At 37.9% G+C, this 14,333-nt stretch overlaps 1 pseudogene; it reads right to left on the reverse strand.

Moving 5' to 3' along the window:
• Nucleotides 1-1,629: 1,629 nt before the first annotated feature.
• LOC115849253 (general transcription factor IIH subunit 3 pseudogene) lies at nucleotides 1,630-2,557 on the reverse strand (annotated as a pseudogene).
• Nucleotides 2,558-14,333: the final 11,776 nt, after the last annotated feature.

The raw sequence follows: 14,333 nt of genomic DNA on the forward strand, positions 1-14,333 counted from the left end.
GTGCTACAGGGGTGCCATGGGTGTGTTTTTCTACAATCCTGAAGATCATGATATTTGTTTTGACAGAGGCATAAACAGCAAAATATTTTTGTAGGGTTCTAGTGAGTCATCTCTCTTTAGGAGTATGGATCTCAGTCATTCAAATTATTTTTAACGAAAATATAAATTATTTTATTGTAAAAATTTATACAAAATAAAACATTACCACAACAGTTAAAAGTAAAATTTAAACAGAATTAAGCCAGTCCATGAAACATTTCAAATGAAAATGTAATAACAGAAACCTTATCAGCTTATTTGAAATTATTCATCTTTAGATATATGATGCTTTATTTCCTAGACTTAAAATAGTGATCCCCATTACAATTAGTTAGGCTGTGAAATACTGAATATTATTTTTTAAAGACAAACAGATTCTTAAACTCAAGGATTAACAAATCATTGGAAAGTGATCACCAAAATCTTTGGGTATTTGTTAACAAAATCGTAAATCCAGAATACAAAATCTACCTGAAATAATCTAAACAAACACCAAATTACTTAAATGAAACTCAGTTTCTGAGATGGTATCAAGAGAAAAATAAAATCTTATTTATATACAAGGTTGTATACACAAATAGATTTGTGTCAATATACTTTTAAAAAACAAATCAAACCAGCCCCCATTCCTGAAAATCCTGTCTACACTATGCTGGAATTTAAAAGGACTTTTAATAACTTCAAGGTTACATAGAAAAATAAGTTTTTTATTGTTGAAATTACAAATAATTTTTCTTTTGAACTTATTGAAGTTACAGTATTAAGTCCAAAGCTTCTAGAGAGCAGTTCTTCAGTATTAATGCTTTTCCCCTCCTCATTAAAAAAGGGATGAATTCTATGAGGGGGCAACACTTAAATGTAAAGAAGCCATTCTCCCCAAGAAATTCCCCCTCAAAACCAGACATTAGCTTTCACAAACAAGCTCTTCACACAACTGTTTCTAAAGAAAAAGTTGCTACCAGACTACTGCACTCACTCTCCTTATTCATTTAAAATCAGCTTTTAGAGATATTCAGTGACAAACTATCATTTGGATGACTCTGTCTAAACATGTACTGATGTCAGACAAAAGAACAAATATCTGCTGATATCTGAGCTAAATCTCAATCTAGAAATAAGGATTTTATTTACTTGATTATTGTCAAAGTTGTGTTGATTCAAGTAAGATGTTCTATCTTGATTAATGCCATTACTCCATAAATAGTCACTTTTTCCAAAACTGCATTCAAATTTCATGTTGTACATTTCATAGTAGGAACCTAGATGGGTAGGTTCTGACACCTATAATCAGTCAGCACAGACTGTCTTTGACAAACGATCATCTAGTCACAATTTGTGCTTTCTCTTAACCCATTTCTGGACAAAAAACAGTCAGAAAAGATTTTAGGGTATATTGCATAGAACGACTGCCTCCAATAAATCAGCTCCCCAGAAACACAGGATGAGGATGATATTTTACAATATTTCCTGTAAGAAAGTTCATTAAAAATTATCTTACACATATCTTTTTTTTTCAGAACCTTCCTAATATAGATTCTGCCATATAATTTCTATTAATAGCTCTAAGTGATGGAGAAACAATTTTTACTATCATGCAGACATTTTTAGTTACTTTTTCTTGGCCTTCAGTACTGGAGGTAGAGAAATCTTAAAGGCTGTCTTGCATGTAGTGCAGATAGGACTGAAATTGCAGAATACTGACAAGCACACAGAATGGATGTAGCCTATTTCAATGAGATTTCGATGACAGAAGCAAGTAGCCCAGTAGTCAACAAGAATTGGGGGTGGGAGGATTAACTGAGATCTCTGATCTTGATCAGGAAGAAAAACTCACAGTAAATACTGCAGAAGGGAGGGCCTCTGAGGCACCTTCAAGTACAGTCCCCCTGTGATGTCACAAGCCTTTTGGAGGAGTCCTGAATCAGAGTCTAACACGCAGGCACCAATCAAAATATTCTGCTTCTGTGCTGCAAAGCTGACATTCATGAAGTTCATATATTGCAACACACTGTCTTCTGCAGCCTTAATCACCCAATAGACAATTTCATTTCCTGATTATCTTTAACCTCCTTGTTCATTCCATGAATGTAGCAAACAACTTTGGCGAGGGATCCTGCCAGCAGAGCTTCTGTATGTTGACCCTCTATGTCACTCTTGGTCATTAGATCTTTTATCTCTTCAACAATAATTTCATTTGCTGAAGTTAACAACTCATATTTTCATCTTCACTTCCTGAGGGATTAAATTCAGAAAAAGCGTTGCCAGAGTCTCCAAAGAAGTCTCCAAGTCTGCCATTCTTTCCGGGATATAAGAATTGAGTTTCTTGAATGTGACTTGCTATCACAGCAAGTTTGTTGGAACGATTCATGAATAAATGAGAGTTTCCTAACACCATCACTGCGTTTACGCATTTTGATAAAGTAAACTGAGATTACTTTAATGCTTGCTTTCTCCACCAAATTAGGCTGGTATCAACTACGATAACTAGAAGATTCAATTCATCTTCGTCTGAGACCATGGCAGCCCGGGTCCCTCAGCACACAGCCACTTGCAGTCTCAAATTTTTAAATAATTATATCTCTTCAAATATTGACTGTTTTCCCTCCACATTTGTGACCATCCAATGAGCCCATATAACACATAGGACATATTTTTTTTTAACATTTTTATTGGAGTATAATTGCTTTACAATGGTATGATAGTTTCTGCTCTATAACAAAGTGAATCAGTTATACATATGCATAAGTTCCCATATCTCTTCCCTCTTGCGTCTCCCTCCCTCCCACGCTCCCTATCCCACCCCTCCAGGCAGTCACAAAGCAACGAGCTGATCTCCCTGAGCTATGCGGCCGCTTCCCACTAGCTATCTACCTTACATTTGGTAGTGTATAGATGTCCATGCCTCTTTCTTGCTTTGTCACAGCTTACCATTCCCCTTCCCCATATCCTCAAGTCCATTCTCTAGTAGGTCTGTGTCTTTATTCCTGTCTTACCCCTAGGTTCTTTATGACATTTTTTCCCTTAAATTCCATATATATGTGTTAGCATACGGTATTTGTCTTTCTCTTTCTGACTTATTTCACTCTGTATGACAGACTCTAGGTCTATCCACCTCATTACAAATAGCTCAGTTTCGTTTATATTTATGGCTGAGTAATATTCCATTGTATATATGTGCCACATCTTCTTTATCCATTCTTCCGGTGATGGACACTTAGGTTGTTTCCATCTCCGGGCTATTGTAAATAGAGCTGCAATGAACATTTTGGTACATGACTCCAAGATTGCTTTGGATATTCGGGGACTTTTGTATTTCCATACAAATTGTGAAATTTTTTGTTCTAGTTCTGTGAAAAATGCCAGTGGCAGTTTGATAAGGATTGCATTGAATCTGTAGATTGCTTTGGGTAGTAGAGTCATTTTCACAATGTTGACTCTTCCAATCCAAGAACATGGTATATCTCTTCATCTATTTGTATCATCTTTAATTTCTTTCATCAGTGTCTTATAATTTTCTGCATACAGGTCTTTTGTCTCCTGAGGTAGGTTTATTCCTAGATATTTTATTCTTTTTGTTGCAATGGTAAATGGGAGTGTTTTCTTGATTTCATGTTCAGATTTTTCATCATTAGTGTATAGGAATGCCAGAGATTTCTGTGCATTAACTTTGTTTCCTGCTACTTTACCAAATTCATTGATTAGCTCTAGTAGTTTTCTGGTAGCATCATTAGGATTCTCTATGTATAGTATCATGTCATCTGCAAACAGTGACAGCTTTACTTCTTCTTTTCTGATTTGGATTCCTCTTATTTCCTTTTCTTCTCTGATTGCCATGGCTAAAACTTCCAAAACTATGTTGAGTAAGAGTGGTGAGAGTGGGCAAACTTGTCTTGTTCTTGATCTTTGTGGAAATGCTTTCAGTTTTTCACCATTGAGGACGATGTTGGCTGTGGGTTTGTCATATATGACCTTTGTTATGTGGAGGACAGTTCCCTCTATGCCTACATTCTTCAGGGTTTTTATCATAAATGGCGTTGAATTTTGTCAAAAGTTTTCTCTGCATCTATTGAGATGATCATATGGTTTTTCTCCTTCAAATTTGTTAATATGGTTTATCACATTGATTGATTTGTGTATATTGAAGAATCCTTGCATTCCTGGAATAAACCCCACTTGAGAATGGTGTATGATCCTTTTAATGTGCTGTTGGATTCTGTTTGCTAGTATTTTGTTGAGGATTTTTGCATCTATGTTCATCAGTGATATTTGCCTGTAGTTCTCTTTCTTTGTGACATCCCTGTCTGGTTTTGGTATCAGGGAGATGGTGGCCTCATAGAATGAGTTTGGGAGTGGTCCTCCCTTTGCTACATTTTGGAAGAGTTTGAGAAGGATAGGTGTTAGCTCTTCTCTAAATGTTTGATAGAATTCACCTGTGGAGCCACCTGGTCCTGGGCTTTTGTTTGTTGGAAGATTTTAAATCACAGTTTCAATTTCAGTGCTTGTGATTGGTCTGCTCATATTTTCTATTTTTTCCTGGTTCAGTCTTGGCAGGTTGTGCATTTCTAAGAATTTGTCCATTTCTTCCAGGTTGTCCATTTTATTGGCATAGAGTTGCTTGTAGTAATCTCTCATGATCTTTTGTATTTCTGCAGTGTCAGTTGTTATTTCTCCTTTTTCCTTTCCAATTCTATTGATTTGAGTCTTCTCCATTTTTTTCTTGATGAGTCTGGCTAATGGTTTATCAATTTTGTTTATCTTCTCAAAGAACAAGGTTTTAGTTTTATTGATCTTTGCTATCATTTCCTTCCTTTCTTTTTCACTTATTTCTGCTCTGATTTGTATGATTTCTTTCCTTCTGCTAGCTTTGGGTTTTTGTTGTTCTTGTTTCTCTAATTGCTTTATGTGCTAGGCTAGGTTGTTTATTCGAGATGTTTCCTATTTCTTAAGGTAGGATTGTATTGTTATAAACTTACCTCTTAGAACTGCTTTTGCTGCATCCCATAGGTTTTGGGTCGTCGCGTCTCCATTGTCATTTGTTTCTAGGTATTTTTTGATTGCCTCTTTGATTTCTTCAGTGATCACTTCGTTACTAAGTAGTGTATTGTTTAGCCTCCATGTGTTTGTATTTTTTACAGATCTTTTCCTGTATTTGATATCTTGTCTCATAGCATTGTTGTCGGAAAAGACACTTGATACAATTTCAATTTTCTTAAATTTACCAAGGCTTGATTTGTGTCCCAAGATATGATCTATCCTGGAGAATGTTCCATGAGCCCTTGAGAAAAATGTGTATTCTGTTGCTTTTGGATGGAATGTCCTATAAATATCAATTAAGTCCATCTTGTTTAATATATTATTTAAAGCGTGTGTTTCCTTATTTATTTTCATTTTGGATGATCTGTCCATTGGTGAAAGTGGGGTGTTAAATTCCCCTACTATGAATGTGTTACTGTCGATTTCCCCTTTTATGGCTGTTAGTATTTGCCTAATGCATTGAGGTGCTCCTATGTTGGGTGCATAAATATTTACAATTGTTATATCTTCTTCTTGGATCGATCCCTTGATCATTATGTAGTGTCCTTCTTTGTCTCTTTTAATAGTCCTTATTTTCAAGTCTATTTTGTCTGATATGAGAATTGCTACTCCAGCTTTCTTTTGGTTTCCATTTGCATGGAATATCTTTTTCCATCCCCTTACTTTCAGTCTGTATGTGTCTCTAGGTCTGAAGTGGGTCTCTTGTAGACAGCACATATATGGGTCTTGTTTTGGTATCCATTCAGCCAACCTGTGTCTTTTGGTGGAAGCATTTAGTCCATTCACATTTAAGGCAACTATCGATATGTATGTTCCTATTCCCAGTTTCTTAATTGTTTTGGGTTTGTTTTTGTAGGTCTTTTCCTTCTCTTGTGTTTCTTGCCTAGAGAAGTTCCTTTAGCATTTGTTGTAAAGCTGGTTTTGTGGTGCTGAACCCTCTCAGCTTTTGCTTGTCTGTAAAGGTTTTAATTTCTCCAACAAATCTGAATGAGATCCTTGCTGGGTCGAGTAAACTTGGTTGCATGTTTTCCTCCTTCATCACTTTAAGTATGTCCTTCCAGTCCTTTCTGGCTTGCAGAGTTTCTGCTGAGAGATCAGCTGTTAACCTTATGGGGATTCCCTTGTGTGTTGTTTGTTGTTTTTCCCTTCCTGTTTTAATATGTTTTCTTTGTATTTATTTTTTGATAGTTTGATTAATATGTATCTTGGCCTATTTCTCCTTGGATTTATCCTGTATGGGACTCTCTGTGCTTCCTGGACTTGATTAACTATTACCTTTCCCATATTAGGGAAGTTTTCAACTATAATCTCTTCAAATATATTCTCAGTCCCTTTCTTTTTCTCTTCTTCTTCTGGACCCCTTATAATTTGAATGTTGGTGCACTTAATGTTGTCCCAGAGGTCTCTCAGACTGTCTTCAGGTCTTTTCATTCTTTTTTCTTTATTCTGATCTTCAGTAGTTATTTCCACTATTTTATCTTCCAGGTCACTTATCCGTTCTTCTACCTCAGTTATTCTGCTATTGATCCCATCTAGAGTATTTTTAATTTCATTTACTGTATTGTTCATTGTTGTTTGTTTCATCTTTAGTTCTTCTAGGTCCTTGTTAAATGTTTTTTGCATTTGTCTATTCCATTTCCAAGATTTTGGATCATCTTTACTATCATTATTCTGAATTCTTTTTCAAGTAGACTGCCATTCCCTCTTCATTTGTTAGGACTGGTGGGTTTTTATCTTGCTCCTTCATCTTCTGTGTGTTTTTCTGTCTTCTCATTTTGCTTATCTTAGTGTGTTTTGGATCTCCCTTTTGCAGGCTGCCAGTTCATAGTTCCCATTGTTTTTGGTGTCTGTCCCCCGTGGCTAAGGTTGGTTCAGTGGGTTGTGTAGGCTTCCTGGTGGAGGGGACTAGTGCCTGTGTTCTGGTGGATGAGGCTGGATCTTGTCTTTCTGGTGGGCAGGTCCACGTCTGGTGGTGTGTTTTGGGGTGTCTGTGGACTTATTATGATTTTAGGCAGCCTCTCTGCTAATGGGTGGTGCTGTGCTCCTGTCTTGCTAGTTGTTTGGCATTGGGTGTCCAGCACTGTAGCATGCTGGTCATTGAGTGAAGCTGGGTGCTGGTGTTGAAATGATGATCTCTGTGAGATTTTTGCCATTTGATATTATGTGGAGCTGGGAGGTCTCTTGTGGACCAGGGTCCTGAAGTTGGCTCTCCCACCTCAGAGGCACAGTACTGACTCCTGGCTGCAGCACCAAGAGCCTTTCATCCACACGGCTCAGAATAAGAGGGAGAAAAAGTAGAAAGAAAGAATTAGTAGAAGTAGAATGAAAGGAAGAAAGAAAGAAAGAGAAGGAAAGAAAGAAAGAAAAGACAGAGGGAGGGAAGAAGGAAAGAAGGAAGGAGGGAAGGAAGGAAAAAAAGAAAGAAAGAAGATAAAGTAAAAAAAAATAAAGTAAGATAAAATATAATAAAGTTATTAAAATAAAAAATATTAAGAAAAAAAGAAAAAAATTAAAACAAAGCAAAACAAACAAAAAAATGGACGGATAGAACCCTAGGACAAACGGTGGAAGCAAAGCTATACAGACAAAATCTCACACAGAAGCATACACATACACACTCACAAAAAGAGGAAAAGGGGAAAAAATCATAAATGTTCTCAAAGTCCACCTCTTCAATTTGAGGTGATTTGTTGTCTCAAGGAGGGAAGGATGGAAAGAAAGAAAGAAAGAAAGAAAGAAAGAAAGAAAGAAAGAAAGAAAGAAAGAAAGAAAGAAAGAAAGAAAGAAGATAAAGTAAAATAAAGTTATTAAAATAAAAAAAATATTAAGAAAAAAATTAAAAAAAAAAAATAAAGGCCGGACAGAACCCTAGGACAAATGGTGGAAGCAAAGCTATACGGACAAAATCTCACACAGAAGCATACACATACACCCTCACAAAAAGAGGAAAATTGGAAAAAATTATAAATCTTGCTCTCAAAGTCCACCTCCTTAATTTGGGATGATTTGCTGTCTATTCATGTATTCCACAGATGCAGGGTACATCAAGTTGACTGTGGAGCTTTAATCCGCTGCTTCTGAGGCTGCTGGGAGAGATTTCCCTTTCTCTTCTTTGTTCTCACAGCTCCCGGGGCTCAGCTTTGGATTTGGCCCCGCGTCTGCGTGTGGGTTGCGGGAGGGCATCTGTTCTTCGTTCAGACAGGACGGGGTTAGAGGAGCAGCTGCTTCAGGGACTCTGGCTCACTCAGGCCGGGGGGAGGGAGGGGCACAGAGTGCAGGGCGAGCCTGTGGCAGCAGAGGCCGGTGTGATGTTACACCAGCCTGATGCGTGCTGTGCGTTCTCCCGGGGAAGTTGTCCCTGGATCCCGGGACCCTGGCAGTGGCAGGCTGCACAGGCTTCCCGGAAGAGGGGTGTGGATAGTGACCTGTACTCGCACACAGGCTTCTTGGTGGCGGCAGCAGCAGCCTTAGCGTCTCATGTCCGTCTCGGGTCCGCGCTTTTAGCCGCGGCTCGCGCCCGTCTCTGGAGCTCCTTTAAGCAGCGCTCTTAATCCCCTCTCCTCGCGCACCAAGAAACAAAGAGGGAAGCAAAAGTCTCTTGACTCTTCAACAGGTGCAGACTTTTCCCCAGACTCCCTCCCAGCTAGCCGTGGTGCACTAACCCCCTGCAGGCTGTGTTCACGCCGCCAACCCCAGTCCTCTCCCTGTGCTCCTACCGGAGCCCGAGCCCCAGCTCCCAGCCCCGCCCATACCGGCGGGTGAGCAGACAAGCCTCTCGGGCTGGTGAGTGCTGGTCTGCACCTGTCCTCTGTGCGGGAATCTTTCCGCTTTGGTCTCTGCGCCCCTGTTGCTGTGGTCTCCTCCGCGGCTCTGAAGCTTCCCCCCGCCGCCACCCACTGTCTCCTCCCACGAAGGGGCTTCCTAGTGTGTGGAAACCTTTCCTCCTTCACAGCTCCCTCCCACTGTTGCAGGTCCCGTCCCTATCCTTCTGTCTATTCTTTTTTCTTTTGTCCTACCCAGGTACGTGGGGAATTTCTTGCCTTTTGGGAGGTCTGAGGTCTTCTGCCAGTGTTCAGTAGGTGTTCTGTAGGAGTTATTCCACGTGTAGATGTATTTCTGGTGTATCTGTGGGGAGGAAGGTAATCTCTGCATCTTACTCTTCTGCCATCTTCCCCTCGTCCTTGGGCATACTTATTTTCCTTCTGTTAACATCCTTCATGAATTATGTTGGAATTGAGACATGTTTCATTCTAAGATATACAGATAAGTCTGGGCTGAGACAGAAGACCCAGGGCCACTTTGAGGAGCCTCTAGTCCTGTACTCCTCTCCCAAAATGTCATTTATCAAAACTTCTGACTTAGGTCACTTAAATCTATAACAGAGGCCTGGTAAAACTCAGCAGATATGCACAAAGTATCACAGCTTAAAGTGCTAGCTACCCAGTAAGAAGCAGCTCTAAGTTCATGCTCATCAGCGGACAGTAGAGACAGCAAACCAAAGCAAGAGAAGAAAGACCTTGGTCGTGGTCTTCAATTGGACATCCTGCTCAGGGCACCAATTGTTTAGTCCTTCCTGCAGTGGTAGTATGGACTCCCTTACCCAAAATTTGTTTCAGGTCTCAAGACTGAAGATGCCACAAACCCACTCCAAGGGGATATGAAAGATTTATTATTTTTATATAATGAGGCTTTATGAGGACAACAGGACTGTCCTCTTAAGTTTGTCCAAAATGGCTTGATTAAAAAATAATAGTAGACAGTTTTGGGGGGTTTGCTGTTGTAATGGTATGGGTGCTTACATGTGGACAGGGCTTTGCATGGTTTAAAATCTCACCAGCACCAAAGGAGGGAGCTCTTTGGCTCTCTTATCAGCTTTCACACATGTGGGCCAGAGGGAAAGAGGTAGAGGTCAGCTGTAAAAGCTGTCAGTGGTCAAGCATAAAAATGGAGTCCGACTTTGTATTACATGAACTCTGTGCCAGGGAAAAACAAAACAAAACAAAAATAAAAACAAGTGCTGGTCTCTGGAGAGCTGCCAAATAGGACACATCGTGGCAGGATTCCAGGCTTTTTGGTGAGTTCCAAACTTGCTCTTCAAGTTGCTTCTGGGATGCTGCTTTTTATAGCTACTGTGTTTGAGAATCTATTGGAGAGAGGAAATTTTGGAGCATGGATGAGAATAAGGGAAACTTAAAATACAACAAACCTCACTGTTCTTACTGATATTCAACCATTTTTTCCTTAAATAAATAGTCCTTGGAAGGTTGCAAGTTTTGGTTAATTTCTAGAGTTCTGAGAATATTGATTTTGAAGTTTTGTCAATGTTTACATTGCTTTTCTGGAGGAGTGGATTTCTGGAGTTTCTTATTCTACCATTCCATATATGTTAGTCTCCTAATCCTTTCTTAGCATAGACATATAGAAACATGAATCTTGAGTCAGTCCTCTGAACTCTGAAACATCTACATTTTGAAGTAAACTGATGAAACCAAGCATGTTTAGAAATCTTAGAAGACAAAAATATATGCTACAGCATCCTTCATGAGATATTACCTTTATTTTTTTTAAGGTTGAGGTGTTATACTAAATTTAAGCAGTTTAGATTATTGATGACAATCCAGAAATAATTGTTACTCTTTATTTCCCATTGGATAGACAACATTTACCAAGAATAAAATCCCCTCACTCTTCAAAATTATTTGTGCCAGAGAAGGTACTGGAAAAAAATAATATTTGAAAATATATACAATGTTTTTGTGTACACACATCAGAAGTTCTATAGGATAGTAAGTTTCCAGTAGAAACTCAGACATCAGTTTTATTCAAAGAACCTCTGTGTGAAACAAATTGATTTCATTTGGAATTGTTTAATTTATTAATAGTCATTTTTTTTTTATAGCGGATAAAATCATGCTAAAACATAGAAATACAGTCTGGTATGCTAGTTGACATTTCTGAAATGTTAAATATTCCTGTTAAAACATAGAAAATGATCTAATCATTACTAGCATTTTTATTTCTTTTTTAAGCCTTAAGCTTTTATCCACAAGCAGAAAGGGCTACGGAGAATTTGTATGCTCTTCTACCTATGTTGATATCTTTTTATTTTTTCAGCTGGGCTTTTCTACAATCAATCTTTTAACTCTCTAAATCATAGTTTTGATGTACTCCAAGTCAGTGACTTCTTGACTCTTGATCCTGCACCATTGTGAGTGTTTATAGTAGTATTAATCCTCCTGTAAACCATGATTCTTAATTTTTAGCTCAGAGTTATGACTGAACTGTAATTTGCCTAGAGTACCTTACAGAATATTTCTAGAATAAAGTAAATAAAAGGATTAGGAATTCTACCAACGTTCTCTAGAAGAGATCTAAGTTCTCTCCTCCTCTATAGTCATCACCATATACATAAAACAGCAATTCATAACATGGATGTACATGTTTATTAATACACTTGTATTTTCTCTAGGCTAGGGCAATAATGATCTCTTGAACAGTTAGTTTGGGCAATGTGATTTGGGAACATTATCCCTAAGTAATTTTTCTAATGTACTGAAGGAACTGTTACAGGCATGACTGAACAAGTTAACTACTGTGGTCACCAGGGATCAGGGAATCACTGTATTTTATAATGTCAGAGAAAATTCATTGCCGATAGAACAATGTGAGTGATACCTTTAAGCATTGGGGTCATATTGAGTTGGTGAAAATTGATGGTTACAGACAAAGCTACTGTTTTTGTCTCATTTGGCACATTTTTTAAAGGGAATCAAAGAAGAGAGTGGTCATTTATTTTCTCTGACATTTAATTAATTCTCAAAATTAATAAATTGTTTCATAATTATGCAATATTTTGATCCATATTTATAAAGCAAAACCCTCAGCTAAACATCTACTTCATCCAAAAAAATTTCTTTATGGAAATTTGTAGGCTAAATTTGTTTAAATTTATCTGACTGATCCCATAGGAGAGCTCAATAAATAGTCCTAGTTGGATATCATTAGAATATTTGAGACGAGTTGAGCCTTCTTAGAAACATAGCAAATGTTTCAGGGCAGGAAAATAGAAATTCATTAACCAAACTTTTTATTTTTCATATAAAAACTTTTTATGAAATAGAGCTTTTCAAAAACATTGTTAATGAGAGTGAGAACTGGAATTCAAATTTCTGCCTGTTAGTGTCAAGTTGATCCCCTGTCCTCAATCATCTCTGTATACAGGTTTGTGCTATGTTGATTCTATATTGGTAAATGAGTTTCTTTAACTTGTTTTGACAAGTGCACATACACTAGAATATATTTGCATAGGGAGTTCCCTGGTGGTCTAGTGGTTAGGGTTCAGCCATCTGTGGCCACGGTTCAATCCCTGGTCAGGGAACTGAGATCCTGTGAGTCATGCGATGTGACCAAAATTAAAATAATAATAATAATAAAAATATTTGCATACATGTGTTAATGATTTTATTTACTATAAATTTTCAGTTTTTATTTTTGCTTCTATATATTTAAGTATTATTTCCTGTACTAGTCATTTTATAGCAGAACGTGTGGTACTAGAAAACAGTTTTGGCAACCAATGTTCATAAACTAAATTGTATTTCAAATAAAATTCACTTATGAGATTTTGATTTTGAGGTTTATAGAAAATGAACTGTCTACAAATAGACTTTTTCTTTTCTAAACCCCTAAATATTTAAACAACTTTAATGAAATCAAATAATATTTTCCCACTCTTTCATGAGATAGTCTCACTTGGAAACTTTTTTATGTGGGAAGAACTTCTGGGGAGAGGAGGGGAGAAAATCCTCCATAACAGATGTTGTTGTGACCTGCCTATGGCTTTTTGAGTTTCAATCTATGTATGTACACTAGTGGTTTCTTTCTGAGGGAGAAACCAGGCTTCTCTGTATGTAAAAGCAAGCTCCACATGCCAAAAGAACATAGTTGCTGAAGAGTTGAAGCACCTTGGAACAAGTTCTTAACAACAAGGAAAGGGAGTTAGTGAATAGATTACCATCTTCCCCTCCTCTCAGATGGGTAACTCACAAGCAGTCCCCACGCAGTGTCCCAGCCGTCCCAAGTCAGGTAGAGTCCCATTTGCCCACCCTGGGAACTTGCTTCTTAACATGCCCTGTATTGTCTTCCTTTCCTCTCTATCTCATTTTCCTACTCCCCAATTAACTTTTCCTAGGATTGTACCCAAAATGACGCAGTCTGGGGTAATCCTAGCAAACATTCTCAAAGTAGTCTGACTTAAAATCATAGAATGTGGAGGTGTTTACATAATGACTTTTGAGGTTTGAAGTAAAACCATTAATTGGGCTCTTTTTCCTTATTCACATCATAAGCCAAGGACAGTAGTAGTCAAGGTGAAGGGCAAAATACATCATCATTATTGACGCAGATGATCTTGCAGACTATAGGTTATATCTGAGGGCTAGAAAACTTCCTAAGATCCAAACCCAGTATCATATAAATTATTATCAAATTTGTCTTTTTACTGCCCCACTCATTTATTTTTAAGTCTTCATAATGAATGTTTTTTATAAAAGATTTTAATCTCTTTTCAAATAGTCATCACCTATTGAAAAATCATTTAATTCCTTTTATTAGAAAAAATCCTCATCTTTTTCTCCACTCTTCTCTTCTATTTTCCTGGTCAGTTTAATCACCTCTCATATCATTTCATATATACATACATATGCATACACAGTTTATTATTAGATGTAATCGAAACCAAAATTTAACCTTTGAAAAACACATTTACACATTGGAGCACACATTTACAAAACTTCACTAGGAAAGTAGAAAACCAGAAATGCTTCATGTGGTGATTTGTCATTGTGTCTACCTTGTCTCACCTGGAACTAGGTTGCCCATTGTCTCCTCCTCTGTATGGTTTTGAGTTGGAGTTGATCTAAAAAACATTGCCATGAGGTTTGGAAGCTGGAGGTGAAGCAGGAGCCACTGTTTTATGAAGGTTTCACAACTACATGAATGAGAACCAGACGCAGAGATCTTAGTGGATTCCAGCTTGTCCTGGCTTCCTCCTATTAATAGTCCAACCCTTTTTTCCTAATGCCCTGATGACCCACAATGGACCCAGGCCCACCAAAGGGCACAGAGGTAGCACTTCCTACTAGCTCTCCTTTGTAGTTCCTCTGGGGCATCTGGACAGACCAGAAAGCTCAAACTTTTCTCCAGATCCCAGTGCTTCAAGAGCACTGATGAGTAACTTTTCTCTGAACTTTTAGCTCCAC

The sequence above is a fragment of the Globicephala melas genome, chromosome 4 (assembly GCF_963455315.2).
Source record: "Globicephala melas chromosome 4, mGloMel1.2, whole genome shotgun sequence".
Lineage (NCBI taxonomy): Eukaryota > Metazoa > Chordata > Mammalia > Artiodactyla > Delphinidae > Globicephala > Globicephala melas.